Genomic DNA, 7,825 nt, shown 5'->3' with positions numbered 1-7,825 from the left:
AAAACGACCAGAACTAGCACAAAACGGTAGAACATGGTTGCAGAGTCTAATTACTGATACGTTAGTTATAAAAAATTACGAGAAGAAAAGATAAGAAAGAAAGAAACTCAGATTGAGCAGAGCTGCTGTAACAGGCTGCCGCACACGGGGGGCGCCGGAAGTGCCCTAGTCTAGCATTTATGTTAGACTACTTTTAATTAATGCTTTAGCCCACTTATAATGAAAATTAAAAAAAAAAAATTCTTGTTCATGACCTGTGTAGCATGTTAACACTATTGGAAGTAAAAATAACTCCAATTTTGAAAACACACCTTTCTTTTTCTTTCTCTCTTTTTTTTTTTTTTTAAATAAAGCTCTGGCTTGCACTATGAGTATGAGTCTGTGATCAGGGAAAATTATATACTTTATTATATATATATATATATATTATATATATATATATTATATATATATATATATATATATATATATATATATATATATATATATATTATATACATTATATACTGTCTGCAAAATACAGTATATAATGTTGGGCAATTAATTATATAGTTACTTCTTCAGAAAAGTAAAACAAAGTTTTTGCAGCTGTTTACCTAAAAGTGCAGCCAAGGAGTTTTTTAAATAAACATTTCAAACTATTTACAGAACAATCAGCTGTTCTGCCTCAAATCTGATGCCACACAAATTATTTGTGTCACTCCAAAAAATAATTTCTGTCCACTATGAGATGAAGGAGAACAACAACCTGATACCTGCAGGCCTGACAACAGCAGATGTATCACTGCTGTAACACCTGTAACATTCAGCAGTCGCCTCATTGTTCTCACACACACAACAAAACTATTGACTACACTACACACTAACTACACAAGACAACACACCAACTTTATGCCAAACATGCTAAATGTCACAAATCTCTCACATCTCAAAACACCGCTGTCACTCCTAAATCTTCCCCCTTCCTAAACAACTAAATGCCACATTGCCATTTCGTTTTTTGATTGGTCGACATGGTACATTTTTCCACCAATAGGAAAGGGTGGGAGGTGTTTTTTTGTTTTGTTTTTGCTCACAGGCGGAGAGTGCTTTGGAGGTTTTCCTTATAAAACGCCGTTTTTACCGTTTCTTCCTGCAGTAAATATAAACAACGACAGTATTCAGGAAGAAAAACAAACATTGCAGATATTTTTATCATAACTCTGGTTTTACGTGGCCGATCAACACAATTTAAAAACTGGTATAAAGTCCACATTTTTTCCGTCAGTTGTTCCGTCAATTGTTCCTGCTCACATCTCCAATGGTTGTACACGTTGTCATTAACGTGGCTTCACTCCACATCAGCCACGTTGCTTTGCTAGTTAAAACACCGGTGTTGGCACATAAGGACGCTGTCATAGCCTGTCAACGTTGATTAGCACAGAAAAAACATGAAGGTGATTTTCCTGGCCTGGGATTTTATAAAAATATTCTGCAGTAGATCACAAACGAAAGAAAACCATTAATCAACTTATGAACATTACCTCTGAAGTTACAGTGGTGTTATTAGAGACACAGCTGAGCATTTTGCATTTTGTATAATTTTAAAAAGTTTAAATTTGTTCAGAAGCCTGTTGAACGGCAGAAATTAGGTTTTCTTTTCGGAAGTAAGTAAAAGGGAAAAAAAAACATCGGCCGACAGCGCTGTAAACAACGTTAGTCTTGTGCGTAACAAGCAAGTGAATAATGCAGAAAACAGATTTCGGGGATAGACGGGAAACTGTTCTTGAAGTACAGAGAGAGAGAGAGAGAGAGAGAGAGAGAGCTGTGCATGAAGTGTGATTTTATCGTGGTGGAAGCAAAACAGCAAAAGTTATAGTGAATTCATGACGATGCTTATGTGAAGCTTAGTTTGGATCTTCTTTTGCTTCTTCTTTTTGAAATTGAACCACACTTGGTGGTGTTTGTAGTTCAACTTGACCCGGTTTGAATTTCTTTTTTACTATGGATTTAATTTGTTGATATTCTAAAAAGTTTTTCTTGTATACATAACACTATTCATTACATATTACTTACGTCTTGTATATTGTACAGTTTATATATATATATTAGGGGTGCAACGATATTCGTATCGATATTGAACCGTTCGATACAGTGCTTTCGGTTCGGTACGCATATGTATCGAACAATACAACATTTGTAATTTATTTTATCAACTTTCCTTCTGACGATGCTGTCTGTGTTGAGCGCTCAGTGGATCTGCGCTCGACTGCTCCGCCTAGGGTCGACAGTGCAGCCTAGGCGGAGTAGTCGAACGCAGATTCACTGAGCGCTCAACACAGACAGCATCGTCAGAAGGAAGAGCGCAGGGCAAGCTAGCGAGACAGAAGTTAAGCTCCCCTTACAACATGGACCTCCCCCACTCTCATTCAGATCTGGCGTTTGGAATTATTTTGGTTTTCATGTGACGTATGACCCTGAAGGTAAGCGAGTCATGGACTAAAGTAAAACAGTATGTTGGATGTGCCATGCAATGCTCAATTACATGGGTGGGAACTAGTGTGTTAGCGCAGTTAGCTCGTTAACGTGTTGGCCGTCTAGCCCCATGCACGGGGCGATCGGCGGTAGCTCATTAACGGAGATTTGCCGTGTTGTGGCGTTAAGGTCATTTCAACGAGATTAACCTGAAAGCACTAGTGGGAACACAACGAATATGACTGCACATTTACGCCGACATCATCCTAGTGCAAAGACAAGTGGAAGCAGAAAAAAACAAGCAAGCATGCTACTAACTTTAGCCGAGTCATTTAGACAGCTGTTTAATATGCTGCTGAGAATATAGCCCAGAAGAAGCGAATAGTATAGCTTTTATTTTGGAAAGAGACATTTCTCTGTAATAAACTCTCTTTTCCAAAGATGAGTGATTCCTCAATCAGATACAGGGCTCGCAATATCGCTAGCCCGACGTCCCGGGGCTAGCGATTTTTTCAGTTGGGCTACCAAAATCTATCTCTTCCCTGCCCGTCGGGCTTTTGTAGGAAGGAAAAATATATGTCAATGCTTTTGCATTCTTTCGGAAATGTAGCTGGGTAATTATGTCATTGGCATCGGTGAGCCACTGTCAATATGTGACATATTGAAATCGCGTTTGAATTTGCACTTGTTTTTTTGCTTTCACTTTGCAATCGCGTGAACGGTGTATAGAGAGCAACAGCACTGATCTGTGAGTGATGATAATTTGTGCACCAATTCCTCTGACATCGTCTTATTAATTGTTAGCTTACTATGCAAACATGACAAGTGAAATCTCCCGCAGCAAGCTTAAACATGTGAGAGGTTGATCGCGCAGAGAATCGCTGAGCTTATGTGAGTGCGTGTGTAAAAGCAGCAGTATATATATTTCAGTTCTGCTGAGCCAAATAAGACAGGTCAGGGTGAAGAAGTGACAGCCAAAGAAAAGCTTACCACAAAACGGAGAAGTTATGACAAATCAGACTATAAGGCAAAAAGAAAGTGCAGCTTTATGGTTTCATGGACAAAAGAATTTCTGTGGCTGCAAAATAAGGAGCTAAATAACCAGGGCTGCACATAAGTGGTCCGCAGGTGCGCATTCGCTGTCAAAATAAAAAACACGCACAAGGGTTAGGGTTAAATTTAAAAACTGTACTTTTGAGTTAAAATATATATTTATAATTTTAATAAATGACAAATTAAAAAGGCATGAACATTTTTTTTGTATCGAAAAAATATCGAACCGTGACACCAAAGTATCGAACCAAACCGAACCGTGAATTTTTTGTATCGTTGCACCCCTAATATATATATATATGTTTTTCCCTATGTTAATACTGTCCATATGTACATAGCGCTGCAGAACTGTACCCCCCCCCCCCCCCCCAGCATGTTTACACTGAGCAGGAGAGGCTCTGTATCTCATTGTACAACTGTATAGTGACAATAAAGGCATTCTATTCTATTCTATTGTTGATCCCATATTGTGTAACTAGTCTGTCAAATGAAATAAATTCTGTTCCTTCTAATATATGTTTTAAGCATTTGATTTCTTTACCATTCCAATCTGAAAAGTTTATCATATTATTGGTTTGTAATATGTCAGGGTTGTTCCAGATAGGTGTATGTTTGCATGGGATTAATGAAGACTCTGTCAATTTTAGAAACTCCCACCATGCTGTCAGAGAAGAGCTGATGTTGACGCTTTTGAAGCATTCATGTCGTTGGATGTTTGAGCTGATAAATGGTAGATCTGAAATCTCTAGATTATTGCAAAGTGCCTGTTCTACATCTAGCCAAGGTTCATCTAAGAGGGTATGTTTTAGCCATCCTGAGATAAACTGAAGCCTGTTGGCTAAGAAGTAGTGCTGAAAGTTAGGCAGTTCTAGTCCTCCTCTATCCTTGGTCTTTTGTAGTGTTTTTAAGCTTATACGTGGGGGTTTATTTTTCCAAAAGAATTTGGACATGTATGAATCTAGAGATCTGAACCAATCTTGTGGCGGTTTAGTTGGGATCATTGAGAATAAATAATTTATTTTTGGTAAGACCATCATTTTTATAGCGGCAACCCTTCCCATTAATGATATGGGTAGACATTTCCATCTAGCCAGATCATCTTCTACCTTCTTTAAAAGTGGGATATGGTTTAATTTAGTTAGATCTGCAAGCTTGGGAGAAACATTAATACCTAAATATTTTATATTTCCCGATTGCAGTGGTGTAGAAGAAGCATTATGGAAGGAGCAATTAATCGGAATGACTGTAGATTTTGACCAGTTAATTGAGTAATCTAATATTCTTGCAAAAGAGTTTATCAATTCAATCACCCCAGAGATATTAGTTTGTGAGTTTTGGAGAAAAAGTAACACATCATCCGCATAAAGGCTGATTTTATGTTCCACGTTCTTGCATTTTATGCCCTTAATTACTGAATTCTGTCTAATTGCTGCTGCTAGTGGTTCAATAAAAATTGCAAACAGTTAAGGGGAGAGTGGGCATCCCTGCCTGGTGTCCCTCAGGAGACAGAAGCTGGGGGATGTTTGGTCATTTGTTTTGACACAAGCTGTTGGGGAGTTATATAATATTTTAACTAGTTAATGAAAGAGGATCCAAAACCAAATTTGTGTAAAGTTGCAAATAGAAATTTCCAGTTAACTCTGTCAAATGCTTTTTCTGCGTCTAAAGAGAATATTGTAGTTTCTAGGTTTTTACTGTATGAGTAGTCTATCAAATTAAGTAATCTGCGTGTATTTGTTGATGAGTGCCTACCTTTTATGAAACCAGTTTGGTCAGGATGAAGCGGGTCTCTTTGAGAAAGCTTTGCAGATTATTTTAAGGTCTACATTTATAAGGGATATTGGACGATCGCTTGAGGGATATACAGGGTCGTTGCATGGTTTTAGCAGGAGATTAATGTTTGCAGAATTCATATTTGATGGAAGTCTGCCCTTTTCTTTGATTTCCAACAACGTTCTGTAGAAAACTGGTGCTAGAATCATCCAGAATTCTTTGTAGAATTCTGCAAGAAAGCCATCTGGACCTGGAGCCTTATTATTGGGCATACTTATCAGGGCTTCCTGGAGTTCACCTGATGTCAGTGGCGAATCCAGTGCCATTTCTTGAGTGTCTAATAATTTTGGAAGAGTTACGTGGTCTACAAACTGATCAATGTCCTTTTTAGATGGGTTTATTTGTGGTTAATACAATCTTTTATAGAAATCCCTGAAAATGTTGTTCATTTGTTTCGGGTCATATATTGTGTTCCCAGTTGTTTTTTCTTTATTTATTTTTAGCTGGTTTGCTAGAAATTGACTGGATTTATTACCATGTTCATAATTTTGTAAGCGTAGTCTTTGTACTAAGAATTTTTTTTTTTTTTAAATCAATTATCTCATTTAATTCTAGTTTTGTTTTGCGTATTTTGTTCAATGTTTCCTGATTTTGGTGGGACGTGTAGGCTTCTTCTAGTGATTTGATGTTTTTTTCTAATTCCTGAATATTTTTGTTTTCTTTTTTCTTTTTATGTGATGAGAAAGAAATTATTTTACCTCTCATCACAGCTTTCCGTGCTTCCCATAGAACAGAAGCTGATGTTCCGGGAGTGTCATTAAAGTCTAAATATGAAGTCCACTCTCTTTTAAAATATTTAATAAAGTCTTCATCTTTAAGCAGCGATGTATTAAATCTCCAGTTTTTTCTTGGTGTAGTATTATTCTTGTGCATTAGTGTTAAAGACACAGGAGCATGATCGCTAACAGCTATAGGGTGAATCTCAGTGTCTGAAATGTGAGCAGTGAGCTGCTGACCAAAAAATATTCCAGACGAGAGTAGGAGTGATGAACATGTGAGAAAAAAGTATATTCCTTACTGGTGGGGTGAAGGGAGCGCCATGCATCGCAAAGACCAAAGTCGCTCATATACTGTTTGATTATATTTGTGGATTGCCAGTTGCGCTGAGTTCCTGCTGTGTTGAGCCTATCCATGTCTTCATTTAGTCCAAGGTTGAGGTCGCCTCCAAGAACAAGTGTGCCATCTAAGTGTTCAGAGAGTGCACTGAAAAAAACCGTCAAAGAATGAGGGATCATCAACATTTGGACCATATACACTTACAATACATAGCTTTTATCAAGTATAGATTGTTTAATGATTAAGAATCTGCCCTCTGGATCTATAACTGTATCGAGTACTGTGAAATTAATATTTTTATGTATTAAAATTGCTACTCCCCTTTGTCTAGAATTATAACAAGCTGAGAACACATTAGGAAACTCAGCTGTTTTAAGTTCATTCGAACCTCTAAGAGGTCTGTGGGTCTCTTGTAAAAGGACAACATCTGCCTGTAGCTTTTTGAGTTGGTTAAATATTTTTAACCTCTTTTCTCCAGAGCCAGCTCCATTTATATTCCATGTAATGAACCTCAGTGTACCCATAGATGTCTGTGCATAACTAGGGATGTATGCTGTGTGTGTCGCTTAGACAGGTGGAGAGAATACATCACTTGTTCACAGATAAAGAGAAGGAGAGAGGGAAAAAATGTGTGGCGAGATGCTCCCTGAGTCTGACTATGTGTGTGCATATTTACTAATATGAGTAGGCTTGGCTTAAGTGAGTGTATTGCATAGGTCTGTGTGCGCTGTCTGACTAATATAAATGTGCTGCTGTTGAGCGCATGATTGTGTGTGATCGTGCTGTACGTATGTGTTGAAATAAAGGATGTTGTTTGTGGATGAGTGTGGAAGCAGGTGATCGAAGCAGTGAAAGAAATAAAGAAAGAAACCAAGGACAAGGGTGAGCAGCATAAAAACAAAAGTGGGAAAAGAGAGAAAAAAAAACCCTGAAACATTCCAATCAAACCGTTGATGGAGAGTGACGGTGTTAATTCTGCTATGATATCACACTTAAGATGCGATTTGATACTGGTAAGTTAAACAGATGTTAATGTTAAGTTAATGCAAGTTAGTGTGAGTGGATAGGGAAAGGGTGTAGCAGATTCTTATCTGGTAAGAGTCCACGGTAAAGCTGTCCGTCCACGTACAGCCGGTCCACAGTGATGACAGCGCGGGAGCCCTTCTGGATGAGGCCGCGTCGGATTGGGAAGAGGACTCTGCGTTGTTCCAGGATCTCTTTGGGGAACTGGTCGTTCACGCTGAAGTCCGTTCCTTTTAATTCCCTGCCGCGGCTTTTCACCTGTTCTTCTTGTTTGAAGTGGCTGAATTTGGCCACAATAGGACGTGGTCTCCCGGCGGGCGACCTCACGGCCCCAAGCGATGCACTCTATCGAAGGCGATTTTCTTTACGGTGTCCTCCGGCAGCTTCAGGTGGATTTTAATGAAGC

The sequence above is a fragment of the Aulonocara sp. 'chitande type north' Nkhata Bay genome, linkage group LG9 (genome assembly GCF_057382095.1).
Source record: "Aulonocara sp. 'chitande type north' Nkhata Bay isolate Kocher_YH1m ecotype deep benthic linkage group LG9, A_spYH_male_GT1.1, whole genome shotgun sequence".
NCBI lineage: Eukaryota > Metazoa > Chordata > Actinopteri > Cichliformes > Cichlidae > Aulonocara > Aulonocara sp. 'chitande type north' Nkhata Bay.
Note: the sequence above shows the minus strand (reverse complement) of the source record.